Genomic DNA, 14,601 nt, shown 5'->3' with positions numbered 1-14,601 from the left:
CATTCTTGCCTCATGATGTTGCTCTAGTTTCTCTCAGATAAATTGTGTTACAATTTTCTTTATTATTAAAGCTTTGTTTGACATATATGTGGGCTGCTTACTTTGCTGAAAGAAAAGAAACTCTGCTGAAGAATGGTGGAATATCCTAAACTGGTTGAGTGAGGGGATATTCCCAGTTTTACAGGAGGATTGATTTTTTAATCACCTCCACTCTCCTCAACAGTTAGTCCATCTAACACAGGGATGTCCAAAGTCCATTTCGGGGACCTAATCTGGCCTGCTGGTTGGTGTAATCTGGCCCCTGTGGCTGTTAATTTCCCGGAGTAAAAAACCCTCAACAGCTTTAATCCTAAAAAAAGGTCAACAACTTTGGTTGGCCCTTTGGTTGGCCCTCACGGCCCTTCACTTTATCAAATCTGGCCCTCTTTGAAAAAAGTTTGGACACGATTCTAGGAGAAGGAAAACTCTGATCCTAAACCTCCACTGCCTTGCGGGATATGTTCAGGAGAAGAAAAGACTATGGAGTGAGCCCTACACAAATCCAAAGTGGAGTCCCTAAGATAATAAGAGATGGGTCAGTACGGTGAAGCCGAGCAACCTGCTTCAGGAGGTATCATAAAGCAACAGGACCAGTGCAAGACATCTACCTGTCTCAAGTGAAGGACAAGATGGTTTTCTTCATTCCATGTACTAAAGCTGACTGGACTGGCAACTGTCAACACTGGAAACATGGCAGCACCTTCTACTACATCTGAGGACAGCAAACTGGCTGCTGGGGCAGTCTGTGTGGTCTACCCAGTCTTTTGGTAACAGAAATGGCAACATGTTTAAATTAAATACACAGCTTTTCATCCCCTAAGAAGTCTGACCTGCAGTGAACAGGGGCTGGCAGAGGCAAACTTCTTGGTTGAAAAGCACTCCCATCCGTATGCATAATGATGAGAGTAACCCAGTACCTCACTTGACTGATTAACAATTTAAATTCTCAATTTTAGAGGTTCAAATTAGTGTTAAATCTCCTTTAGAAGCTCTAATGAATTTAATTAAACTAATTAAATTAAGATTTTTCAGCATCTTTTACAACTTTATGTTTTAGGGACAATTAGTCCAATACAGTCCTGAAGCGGTACATTTTCTAAGAATGATCTTTGTATAAATTAAACAATTAAATATACCGGATTTATATCTCACCTTCTGTTTTCTCGTTGCAGTTTCCAACTCAACTCGAGTACAATTAAAGTGACAAAGAAAAAAGGTAAACACTGTCTATAGGTGTTAAAATATTCAAAATGAATTCAAAAATAATGTTCCTGGATAAAAGCTGTAATATTAGGCAGACCTTCCTTGGGGATGAGTTCCAATGAACTCAATGGGACTTAATACTCAGAGAACCTGGCTACAAAACATCACTCTTTCTGCCATTGTGATATAGCTGCAAAATATCACTTATCTTGCTCTTTAAAGGGACAGAGACACTTCACATGTCCTTTTGTAGCTATTTATATGGTTCTATTATTCCACCTCGGTTCCATATGACTCTTTTAAGACACAGCTCACATCTGAATGTATGGGTGAGTGTTTGATATAATGCTATTTGAAGTGGGGCCCAAATGCCCTTCTCCCTGTTAGAGTCAACACTTTAAAAATTATTGCTGCACCATTCATTCTCAGTGTCCTGGCTTCACTACCCCCTTGCTTACTTATTCTCTTCCTTCTCTACCTGTTCTAAGACTGCTAGTCTAAACACATTTAAGGTAAAGGTAAAGGGACCCCTGACCATTAGGTCCAGTTGCAGACTCTGGGGTTGCGGCGCTAATCTCGTTTTATTGGCCAAGGGAGCCAGAGTACAGTTTCCAGGTCATGTGGCCAGTATGACTAAGCCACTTCTGGTGAGCCAGAGCAGCACATGGAAACGCCGTTTACCTTCCCGCCGGAGCGGTACCTATTTATCTACTTGCACTTTGATGTGCTTTTGAACTGCTAGGTTGGCAGGAGCAGGGACCAAGCAACGGGAGCTCACCCCATCACGGGGATTCGAACCGCTGACCTTCTGATCGGCAAGCCCTAGGCTCTGTGGTTTAACCTACAGCGCCACCCGTTGGAGCAGTACCTATTTATCGAAACACATTTACCTGGGGGTAAAAGTAAGTCAATAGGACTTACTTTTGAATAGACAAACAGAGGGTTATGCTACATATCCCTCTTCCACCTCTCACACACATATTTTCTTACCCCTCCAACCATCTCAGCTTCCTATTTCCATATTTCTCTGCTGTTCTATCTGCCATTGCTGCATACTTATACTGCTTTTTTGCAACCTTTGCAACCATGGGAACGTGTTTGATTCACTACAGCATCCTTCCCACCCCCCCCACCCCCAAAAAGCTATCTTTTACCTCAGTTTTCCACTCTTGAGTTCAGTTTGTCACAATTCCACAATTTATCTATTTATTGAGGAAAAGTTGTCACAAAAATTTGCTAACAACTTAGGGTGTGTTTCCCCTACTATACACATTTTGAGTGCAATATTCCCTAATATAGCAAGAACTATAATATAGCTGGATCAGGCTAATGCCTCATCTTGTCCAGCCTTGTGCCTTCGCAGTAGCCAACTAGATGCCTGTGGGAAACCGGCCAGCAGAACACGAGAACAGGAGTAATCTCTGCTCCCGTAAAGCCTCTCTTCCTCCCAGAGGGGAGGTATTGTGAGCGGGAGCCGTTCCTGCGTCGACAGGGGGGGGTGTTCGGCCCCCTGCACCATCACCCTGCTGCCGTGCCGCCCTCCGGCTGGCCAGCCAATAGGGTTGGCCTGGGGGCGGGGCTTAGCCACATTCAAGCAGCCACGGTAGCCTCCGGGCCTCATTCAGCTGCTCGGAGGACGTCGGATTGGGTGGTGGTTAGGCATTGGAATATGTGTTGTGTGTTGGTGGGCGGGGTGTGGCCATCACATACCTCGCCCCTTGTTGGGTATTCCGTTAAAGGAATTCGGCGGTCGTGGAACCTGTCCAATGCCCTGCTGGTGGCTAGGGGCATGACACGACCCCAGGTGACATCAGGGGAAGCTTCCAGTTGTATTTGCATCAACAAGCTCCTCCCACTGGTTGTTAACCTTCATTGGACACCCCGCTGCGTGGTTGGGGACATGTTTAGGTTGTTTGATCCAATGCCTAAGCCAATACCACTCACATGCTGTAATCAATAAAAGTTATGGCCTTTCTCAGCCTATTAACCTAAATACATTGGTACCTCGGGTTAAGTACTTAATTCGTTCTGGAGGTCTTTTCTTAACCTGAAATTGTTCTTAACCTGAAGCACCACTTTAGCTAATGGGGCCTCCTGCTACCGCTTCGCCGCCGGAGCACGATTTCTGTTCTCATCCTGAAGCAAAGTTCTTAACCTGAAGCACTATTTCTGAGTTAGTGGAGTCTGTAACCTTAAGCGTATGTAACCTACTTGTGTCCTTGTCTCTTATTCACCTCGACTCACAACACCAGCAACTGGCGTACTGAAGTATTATTGCTTCGAACGATGAAGGCGGAGCATAGTTTTCCTGGCTGGTAGCAACTGACAGCCTTATCCTCCGTGAGTTTGTCCGATCCTCTCTTAAAGCCATCCAAGTCTGTGGCCATCATTGCCTCCTCTGGGAGTGAGTTCCATAATTTAACTATGCTCTGAAAAAAAAAAAAGAAGAAAAGAAGAAGCTGTGACTATGAACATTTTTGCAAGCTGTTTTCCATAAAACAATTCATTTGCGTGTCTTATTTTTACTAAAATATCTCACAGGGTTCTTGTGAGGATAGAATGGAGAGGGGGAGAGCCAGGTATGGCACTTTGAGTGCCTTGGAGAAAAGGTGGGATATTAATGTAACAATAAAAAATAAGTATTTTCAGTAGAAAGTGAGGAGCCTATTGTACTCGCATAAAAAAAAACTACACAACTATCGAGATCAAATGACCTGACACCACTAGAACAACATGCATGTTTTAGTAAAGCTGGGCCATGAAGTCAATGCGACTTCTGAGAGTAGCTTTAGGGCATAACTGTACTGAGTATTGCCCAAGGCAGCTGATCACTAAGTGACATATATAATGTAGCTAATTCTTTGATCTGAATGAAAAACCCTGCCTAAGAATGTGAAATCTTTTCCACACATTTCAAACAAATTTCAAAAACTTAGTGTTTGTCCAAAACTCTGGTGGTTGTAGTGTTGCTGCTGCTGCTGCTGCTATTTCAATTTATATGCCACCCTTTATCAAAAGATCCCATTAGAAACACAATACAAACTACCAGTGATAAAAACATAATAAATGCATATTAAAAGGCACACTGACAGGCAGCCTAATAGTAAAATAATCATCATCATGTCAGTCCTCTCCCCACACTTTTACAGGTCCTAGATTTAGTAGCCATAGGCCCGGGTAAAGAGGAATGTTTTTGCCATGTAGTGATGGTGCCAGGTGAGCCTCTCTGAGGAGAGCATTCCACAGTTGGGGAGCCACCACTAAAAAGGTCTGTTTCCTTGTTGCCACCCTCTGAACCTCTTGGGGAGTGAGGACAAAGAGAAGGGCCTTATATGCCAAATGCGGGGTCTGGGTTGGTTAGTATGGTGAAAGGCGGTCCTTTAGGTCCTGAGGTCCTGTAAGGCTTTATAGGTCAACACCAGCACTCTGAACTGGTGAGTGAGTTTTCATAATTCAAGTGTCTCCAAATCCCTTTCTGACTTGCTGTGGGTGGTACAATATACATGCATTAAGAGGTAACCTTAACATTAGGTCAAGGCATTGACCGTCCCACAGTCTTTCGTAGAGTGAAGAAGTAGGAAATCCGAAAATCTTGAATGGTTTCCATAAAGGTACAGCTTTGTGAGGAAGAGAGGCGAAGGGAGGGAGAGAGAATAGGAGAAATAGAAGATGTCACATATGAAATTCATTTTCTTTCTAATGCATCTTTGAAAACTAGAAATAAGATTTCAAATATGTATTAATACTGGGGATTTCAGATAATGGAATAAGTATTCTAACATATTCCTTTAAATAATCTTTTTTTTTAAAAAAGGCCACTCTCTTTTGTCAGGCCTAGTTTGGGCTACCTTAAAGCTGCCTTCAATCAAAGTACAGCTCCTCATTAAGGGGAAAATTATTATTTAACATCCTCATTTTGCTTCCTTTCATGAATTATTTGCATTCCAAAATGTGCACAGCATTAGTTTCAGGGTAAATGCAAATATGACAGCGGGATTCCTCACCAAGCTTCTTTTTATTATTAGCTCTTTTTATGCTCTCCATTTATTATTCCCTCATCATTTTTCACATTGTATTAAAACGTTACCGTTTCCTAAAATAATAATATTTTCTTTCATTCGATAATTGCCCCAGCCTGGTCGACTGTAGTCTCTGTTGCAGACACTACCATCTGTAATTTGCAACAGTTTATAATAATTGTTCGTCTTTGCATAGAGGAAGCTCTAGAAATAGCTATCATGGTGCCTGAAAGCTTTCTTTCCTAGTGGGCATGTCATGATTCCAGGTGAAGGCCACATAGATGGTGGAGAGGCCAGACGTCCTGGTTGAGCTTAGACTGTGGCGGAGACACACCCTGCAGCCTGAAGATAAATTAATGATTTTCTTTTTAAAAGAATCCTCCGTTAGCTTTCATGTTACACCTGCCATGTAGGGTTCTAAAAGGACAAATTTCTCCCTTGGAATTCATTCTCCAGAATTCAGAATAAAAACCCCCGATGACAACTATCCTTTATATTCTGATTCCAACATATGAAAGATGAATTATTGCAGAGAAGGCAGTTTAAAAACAATAACAACAGAATGCTTAATTTGAATGAAAGCAAGTTATCAGTGGCATGGTTTCTGCCAGGGCCTTATTTGATAAACTAGTTACAATTACTTTCTTTTTTTTCCTGCCTTCCCCCCTCTTCCTGGTCATATTAAAAAAAATGGTAATAGATCTGACTAATTAAAGTAAACTAATAAAATCATTTGATCATCCTGATTCATGGTACTTCATTGTGCCAAGCTTCCCTGTTGACTCTCAAATTGTTATTGTGAAACCCTTCTGCATATATTACACAGGGGGACAGCTTGTATGTCGTTTCCTATCCTTTCATTGCTGTCCATCATTGAAAAATCCCTTAGCACAGAACGCGATGCCACTTAGACGGTTGCCCAGCCATGTCCTTTTCCAAGAATGCAGCCAGCGGTTAATAATCTGAGAGGGTTTATTCCCTTTTCTGTGTTGATACTGGCAGTTTTGGATCAAATGTGGATTTGGATGCGTGACTACAAAGAATCTGAAATAGATCAATCACACCGAGGAATAAGACTTAACATTCACAGACCCACAGAGCAGCGTGTAATTTTGTTTCAAAACATCCTCTGATCATAACTGAATAGAAAAGGAGACTGTTTTAACTTCCATACAAAGCAGCCAAGGGTTGAGGAACAAATTGACCAAAGGCAACATTTTCTTTAAAAAATATCACAAAAAACCCCAAACCAGAAAGAAATTAAGGCTTATTCCATTGCTTTTGTTTCCTTCCCAAAGAGTGGCTTTTTTCCCCTTCCCAAACTTCCAAAATGGGCACGACTATTTAAGGAGAATATGGCATTCTTTTTAAGCTGCAAACTTTGCCTACCACCCTGAGATGATGAATGCTTTGACTTTTATGTCTCCATATGCTTTTGGAGGAATGGTAACATAATTATTATACCTTCAGTAGGTCTATTTATGCAGGTTGCAGGATGGATGTGATATAAAAGAAATATATGCATATGAATGTGTGTCCATTCCCTTTGCTGGTTTTCTCAAGGGGTCTTGGGCCCTATTCCTTAACTCCATGGCTGATTATTACAATTTATTGATATTGAGGGGCAGGGGAATTGAGGCTGAAATACAGAGACATCCCAACTTCTTGGCTGAGTCAATATCTTCTTGAGCTCTTTTTCCAGATTGCAAGAAATGCGGTATTCAAGTGTCTTAAAACGTTAGATATTTTATTGACTTAGCGGTCAGTCCTGCCATTCTTCGTTTGTCTTTTCAACAAGTATTTTTTTCCCCTGAGCAACACTCCTTCTTTCAAGGATGTTTGGTTTATAAAGGACATTCTTGATATTTATCTTGCAGAAAATCACGATATCCTTGGCCAATAACCTGAGAGGACCATTAATCCTGGTTCTGTTTCTGATTGTTTTGCAACTTTACTTTCTCTCCGCCCATTGCTAGTCTTTAGTATTATCAACTATGTCTGTGGCAGTAGAGGCTACTCTGTAAGGCCCCACCAACCTCAGTCTGCCCCCACTTGCTTACCTTGCTGGTTACAGCCAATCCAGAGGCCAGCACTGACTGCCTGCTTCCTCCTCCTTAGTCTGAGTGTTGCCATTGTAGAACTCAGCAGAGAGGATGGGGATAAAGCTCTTCAGTAGTTGGGTCTGCCTGTCATTGACTCTAGCTCCACCTGCTGTTGGTCTTCCAGCCTTCTCCCCTTCAAGTCCAAATGGGCATCACCTACCATGACTGATCCTTGGAGGCAGGTTTATCTGCCACATTGTCCTGGTAAACTGTTCCTGTCGGAGCAAAAGGAGACATGGGGAGCCCTAACTAAACTATATCTTGTTAATTCAAACTAGTCAGTTCATTATTTCAGATATGTAAGTCAGCTTATCCAGAGTTGCTCTATGCAGGCAAGCACCTTACGTGAGATTATATATATATGCGCATAGAGATGGAAATTTGTTGGCATCCCTCTGTCTTGGAAGACATAGAAGCATGCAAGTATAATAGAACATTAAAAGAGGTGGTGGGGGGGGGTTAAAGACAAAAACTAAATAAATTCACTTAACATAGACATCAAAGGCTGCCTGAATTGTTATAAAGGTCTATATTGCCTTTGTTGCTGCCTCATAATTTCTGCCCATAAGCTCAGAATTAGTGAAGTTGAACAGAATTCAAAAATTGGGCGGCAATCTCAGCGAACCCTTGTTCATGTGTGGATGATGGTGCCTTGGACAGAGCACTTGGAGTTGGGTCAGTAGTTTACTGCACAGTCTCATTTTCAAATATTCCTGGATCCAAGGCTTTCAAGGGTTCAGTGGCATCCAGGAACTATCTAAAGCACTCACATTAGAATAAACGTCACATCCACACCAGGCATTCAAACCACATCTAATCATATTTAAAGCACATGTGTTGTCCCAAAGAACCTGAGAACTGCGTTTGTTAAGTGGGCTGGGAACAGTAGGTTTGGGAGCAGTAAACTACAGCTTCCAGGATTTTAGTGATTTTTTTTTGGGGGGGGGGGAGTTGATGTGTATTAAATGTGCTTTAAAACTATGGTTTGGATGTGACCAAAATTGCAGTCTCTCTCTCTCCCCGACCCCCTGCATCTGATTTATAAAACTTTTCACAAGTTCAGGCAAGAGAAGAAGCCCTTTTACTGAGCTTGGCTGCTGGAAGCGTAATCAGAAAGTCTGCAGAAATGAGAAATGTAGAGTAGTGGCCATTAATTCCCCCCTCCACCCCCAGTATGATTTTTACCTCCCTCACTATGTTAGAGAGTTTCGTTCCAGACTTGTAGCCTATGGCAGTAGGCTAGGGAGAATGCACTTCGGTGAGATATAGCTCATAAAAAAGTGTGACAAATTGCAATGCCAGGGTTGTCTTGGTTGTTTGTGATGTATTGAAATTAAATCCCAGACCAGACAATAAGGGCAGTGACAGAACTTTGCTGTTTCTTATAGGTCCCCTTTACAAAGCCCATAATGAGAGAGACTCCGAAAAACTCAACACATCCTGAAGCAGAGATGACAAAAGCATCTATTCCAAGAAGGAAAAGCTGTCATGAGTAAGACAGAGAGTGAGGGAAAACACACATGGTGAGTGTGGTCCCAAGAGCTTCTCTGCTTTACTTAGGAGTGTCCTTCTGTTAAGAAGAGCAGTAACTCAGGTGAGCACTTTATGCATTACAGTGGTGCTGGCAGAAAAATAGGTTCTTTGATTTATTCCTTGCCTAATTGAAAACTTGCTGTGGATGGTTTTCAGGAAATGAGTTACACCAGAGTGCGGCTTGAGCCTTATAAAGGCTGAGTGCCCATAAGTCTGAGAGGTCAAGAAAGTTTGGGCTTTCCATTTTGTTTGGTTTGTAGTTTCCAAACAAAAGCTTTCAGGAAGGAGTCTTGCCAGCCTTTAAAAACGTGATGGCTTGCTGATTCTTCTATCTTAGAGTAGCTTAGATTTCGGAGTGAGAGGAAGCAAGGGGAATCTATGAATATAATAAAAGCCCTGCTGGATCAGAAGGCAAGGCCTACTTTTTGTTCAGCATCATGTTTTCACAGTGGCCAACTAGATACCTACGGGAAACCCACAAGGAGGACATGAGTGTAACAGCTCTCTCCCCACTTATTCCTCAAACTATCAGAAAGTAAGCAGGCTGACTTCATTATGTGGGTGCTTACTAACAAATCCTCTTTGGTTACAATCTCTATAGATGCACTAGAATTGAGGCATCAACTCTCAAATTTCTGTTTGAGTTTACAGTGAAACTCCTATCCTTGAACGTTCAGCTAGAGAAGAAAACTACTCATAAAGTTTGCCCAGAGCCTTCTTTAAATAGGGCTATTATTTACAGCTTTCATATTAGTGTCTTTATCAGTAGCAACTTTTACTTAGGAGTATTCAATATTAATTTCTGAAGCTAGCACAGTGGCTTGGCTTTCTAGGGGGCTATCTTCTGCTTTCTTTCCTTTTAAAAAATGGGAGCAATTATTTGTGCTTATGAGAGCAGTGGGAAATGCAGCAAGCTAAAAAAAACCAAGGGGAAAAAAACCCATCAGATTAGCCACAGGCAAATTACAGAACAGACACAACCCCAATGCACATTTGCTCTAACTATCCTGCTGCTGACCTCCTTTTTAAACTGGCCATTTGATTTATTTGAATGGATGAATCACCTTGGCAGAGCTTTTCTCCAGACCATGTTCCAAGTGTGTCCTATTAAAAAATACTAGTCAATATCTTTGTAATATCACACACACACACACACACACACACACACACACACACAAGCAAATAGTTTTAACTGATGATACTTCTTAGTAACACTGGAAAGCCCCAATATTATTCAAAAGCTGCACCTGAGTTCCTCTCTGAGATCAGTTCCTCATATTAGGGCTCAGAGAAGACTGAGATCAAAGTAAGGGCACATATGTGTTGATGAGGTATTGGGAGAAATTCAGTTCAGTTTGTACCCCAGTATGCTTCAGTGATGTGAGTGACCAGAGGTCAGGTGAGCGCTACTGCCTGAACCCACCTCTACTACTGCCTTCTGTGAAGTCCTCAGATGAGATTCCCTCGGGTCTAGATCAGATTGGCTCCTGATACTCCATTACACACACTGAAGCTGTTGGTTTGTGTTCTGTTTCAGTTTCTTCCCTGTTTGGACTCTTTGCCCATTTCTGAACACAAAAATACAGTGATCCACTATGTAGCAGACAGAGCCCAGTCAAATGTTTGAAAGCTTAAAGTGTTTTATCAAATTATGGCATTTCAAGAAAAGGGAAACTTCAGGCAAAATTTCTGAAAGGCTTAACATTTCCTCCCTCAAATCTAGTGATGTATACTCCACAATTTCTAACAGTTCTTTGTCAGGGCAAACTTATTGAAAATTATTTTGAAAATGCAATAGTCTTCCTCTCCCCTTTCCCCCAAGGATTAAAAAATGACCCTGAAACTGCAAAAGTGGTTTCAGTATAGTTTTCACAAATTACTAAATCTGTCGTATTAATATGGCCAGAGTAACAGCTGACTTGATCCTCATCCCTCCATTTGAAACAACTGCAGGACAGAAAAACGTACAGGACATCAGGGAAGCAGAGTCTTGTCAACAGCATTCATGGTGTCCAATATATTTTATTTCCTGAGGCAGAGAAGCAAGGAGCATCTCTCACTCAACAAGGTGCAAAGTACCCATGGCTAGGGATTGATGGAACTGACAATTTTGGACCTCTCAATTTCTTGTTTGTTTTCAGTCTGAAATTCACTCCAGTGAATTCAGTGAATTTTCGGTTCAGACTCAAAAAGTATGAATCCAGTAGTTTCTCATTAAAATGCAAACAAAATCAATGTTGTCACCCAACCCTACAAGGGGGCCAAACCACATCTTATGCTGTGCCTATCAGCTTGTTTTGGCACCTGAGGCAGAAAAGTCCTACAGATTTCTCCCCGCTCTGATTTCCTGGCAGTAAAAATACAACAACAATACATTAAATAACAATTGATGTTCTGCCCTTTCAAGGGACCCAAATTTAGCTGTCTGAGGCAGCCACCTCATTGTACCCAAATGCTCAGGCCAGCTCTGACAGTAGTACCTTTGCCACTGTTGCAAAGACCTTTCTCTCTATTAGTGATAGGACTTGATTCCGAGTGAATTCACAAGGCATTCATCTTTGGTAATAAGCAAAACGAACTGCATTTCTGGGTAGAAAACCCTTCCTCAAGGAGTGAAGAGTTGAGTGGTTCATTTGTTCCTATGGCTTACTGAAACCTTCTAAAGCAAAAATTTCAGTTACCATCCTTAATTGCTGCATCAAGCCCTTTGTATTCTGACTCATGAAAACATGTTTAAAATTCTTGAGTTAGCCTGATGACGAATGACTTTTCCAGCTCTGAGCACCTCCACCACATTGCTGACAACAGAGCACTTTGACCCTCGGCTGATTATCTGTGGCTTGACAGTACTGTCGACAAAAAAAAAAGACAGAAAATTAGCACTTCTGAATGCCTATTTTGCATTCTTCAAGTACATTATTAGAAAGCTTTTGTCAAAAGTGGCAGACGACATGATTGTAGTGATAATAAATGCTCTTTGATTCAAACAGCTTTGTGTTTGCAATACACCCCAAACGAAGATCTCATTTGTTCTGCTAGCAACAACTAATCTTTCCAAGTTGTTTTCATTTTATTTTTGTGGGTTTTTCTTTCTTTCTTTCAAAAAAAAGGGGGGGGGAAGCAGCCTTTCAATGCCCAAAGACTTGTGTATAAGCTTCAAATTCATTTTTCTTTTAGGTGCCATGGTAATGAAAGGATTTTAATCATTGACATCGCTATGTGAATTATTATTACAGAAACCCCTGCTGTTGAGTTAGACAAAATTAACCCAGTGTATGGGGCATTAAAAAAAAAACTCAGCTAATTAGTGAGCGAATAAGAACAAAGAAAATGGGAAAACAAAGATGTGGAGAGGAAAGATGCTTAGGTAAGAGGCTCTGCCTGCCTTTCCAAACATTGATCTTTCTGTATGGAAATCTTTTCACTCACTGATTCATTCCATTAGAGTTGAGTTGTTTTGTGCGTGTATGTTTTGTTTGTGTTTTTTTTATAAAAAAACATTTTGTAATTAGTTTTCTGAAGCCACAGTCTCTCTCCCTCCTCTTTCAAACTGTTGAAATCCAAAGGCTCATAATAGAAAATGGAAGATATTCTAAAATGCTTTTAAAATTATTTCCCAGGCGATCAATATTGGAGGCGTATGGTAATTCTCTGGATTATTCTAGGAAATTATATGTGTCTCCTCCTTTTGCTCACATGACAGGATCATCTAACTAATATAGCTCGGCTTCGTTGGAGGAAACCATTTATCTGGATGAAATGACACCGTGGTCCAGGTTGCAGGTCCCATATGGAACGCGGAGAGCAAGTCATAGGTTTAAATCACTGCATGGCTTGCATTTTTTCTGCAGCTAGTCATGCTGGTTTCCAATGGGCAATGCATCATGCTGCTGATGTAAGAGCCGAAATGAAGACAATCAACCCTGAGAATCCACCAGAGAAGTATTCATGCTGGGCGCCATTTGTTCCTAATTGCTCTTTGTAAGTTATAGTTTGAGATAAAGCTCCCAAAATGGAATAAACACAAAATAATAATTAAGTCTGTTTCTCTTTTTGAGCCTGACAAAGGCTTTTATTTTTTTATTTTTGTTTGTGTGGTGAGATTCCGCTTGCTTTCTCTCTCCCCCCCCCCGGTGTCCTGCTTCCCACCCTGCTCCTCTCCCCCATCGCCACCAATTGTGGCTTTTCTTTTGTGCATATCAGGCTGAGATCTATCTCATAAATAACATTGGAAAATATTTGCTGGGTTTTCCTTTCTAATCCATCATTTTGTTTGCATTGCAAATGTAGAAAAACAATCCTCTAGTCATTTTGTGAGCTTGTAATTTAGTATTTCAATAATCTTGGATTGTTGAAAGGCTTGTGGAACAAAGCGACATTTTGTGCCTCTTCTTTTTCTTCAGGAGGAAATTGTCCCCAAGAATTATATACAAGCGCAGGCTTTCTAATTGTGTGGTTTTGAGAATCTCCAGGTGATGGGACACTGCAGGGAAGAAGGTACACAACACAGTTTGGTGGAAATAATATGTAAGCTATCATCAGCCGTCAGTGGAGTGGGGCAGCAGCACTTATCTGACACCACCGTGGCTTACTGGAAATGGTGAGGTAGTGTCAAGGTTGGTGTGGTGCTAAGCCTGTGTTGAAACAATCTGCCACACCCTGAATTCCACTTTCAGCACAGCTTGTTGTTGTTGTTGTTGTTTAGTCGTTCAGTCATTCAGCTTCGAGAACACTATCCAACCATCTTGTCCTCTGTCGTCCCCTTCTCCTTGTGCCCTCCATCTTTCCCAGCATCAGGGTCTTTTCCAGGGAGTCTTCTCTTCTCATGAGGTGGCCAAAGTACTGGAGCCTCAGCTTCAGGATCTGTCCTTCCAGTGAGCACTCAGGGCTGATTTCCTTATGAATGGAGAGGTTTGATCTTCTTGTAGTCCATGGGACTCTCAAGAGTCTCCTCCAGCACCATAATTCAAAAGCATCAATTCTTTGGTGATCAGCCTTCTTTATGGTCCAGCTCTCACTTTCATACATCACTACTGGGAAAACCATAGCTTTAACTATATGGACCTTTGTTGGCACAGCTAGGAATGAACAAATATGTCAATTTCAGTTCTCTAAGGTTCTCATTTTTCCAATCCTAAATTGAGTTTTCCACATTTCTGCAGCAATTTGCTTTAAAAAAAATCATGAAAATGTTTCACCATTTTAATGCAAATTTCTCCTAATAAACACCTTTTGTATCCAGATTTGCTTGCAGAAAATTGTAATATATATGGGTTAGTGTGCATAATTTATTGAGGTGGTAGTTGCCACTATTTCCACTATTGAAGGAGATTGTCACCAGGGCCGTCTTTATCCAGGGGTGCAAGGGGTGCGGGGCACCAGGGTGCCAAATTCTGGGTGGCTCCAGGCGCCCGCTGCTGAAGCCACCTAAGCTCTTAACTATCTAAAAAGTAAAGGTAAAGGACCCCGACAGTTAAGTCCAGTCGCGAACGACTCTGGGGTTGCGGCGCTCATTTCGCTTTACTGGCTGAGGGAGCCGATGTTTGTCCGCAGACAGTTTTTCCGGGTCATGTGGCCAGCATGACTGAGACACTTCTGGTGAAACCAGAGCAGAGCACGGAAACGCCATTTACCTTCCAGCCAAAGCGGAACCTATTTATCTACTTGCACTTTGACCTGCTTTTGAACTGTTAGGTTGGCAGGAG

At 41.7% G+C, this 14,601-nt stretch overlaps 1 long non-coding RNA gene across 2 annotated transcripts; it reads left to right on the top strand.

Moving 5' to 3' along the window:
* The first annotated feature begins 359 nt into the window (after positions 1-359).
* On the top strand, positions 360-12,931 carry LOC128415091 (uncharacterized). Of its 2 annotated transcripts, none has more exons than XR_008330853.1 (4): positions 360-1,255; positions 8,752-8,957; positions 12,133-12,263; positions 12,600-12,931. It is a non-coding gene; the product is annotated as an uncharacterized LOC128415091 (long non-coding RNA). The 2 variants fall into 2 exon arrangements; XR_008330854.1 differs by having other exon boundaries at positions 12,074-12,263.
* Positions 12,932-14,601: the final 1,670 nt, after the last annotated feature.

Source organism: Podarcis raffonei, chromosome 6 (genome assembly GCF_027172205.1).
Source record: "Podarcis raffonei isolate rPodRaf1 chromosome 6, rPodRaf1.pri, whole genome shotgun sequence".
Lineage (NCBI taxonomy): Eukaryota > Metazoa > Chordata > Lepidosauria > Squamata > Lacertidae > Podarcis > Podarcis raffonei.
This window is presented reverse-complemented; position numbering and strand designations above follow the sequence as displayed.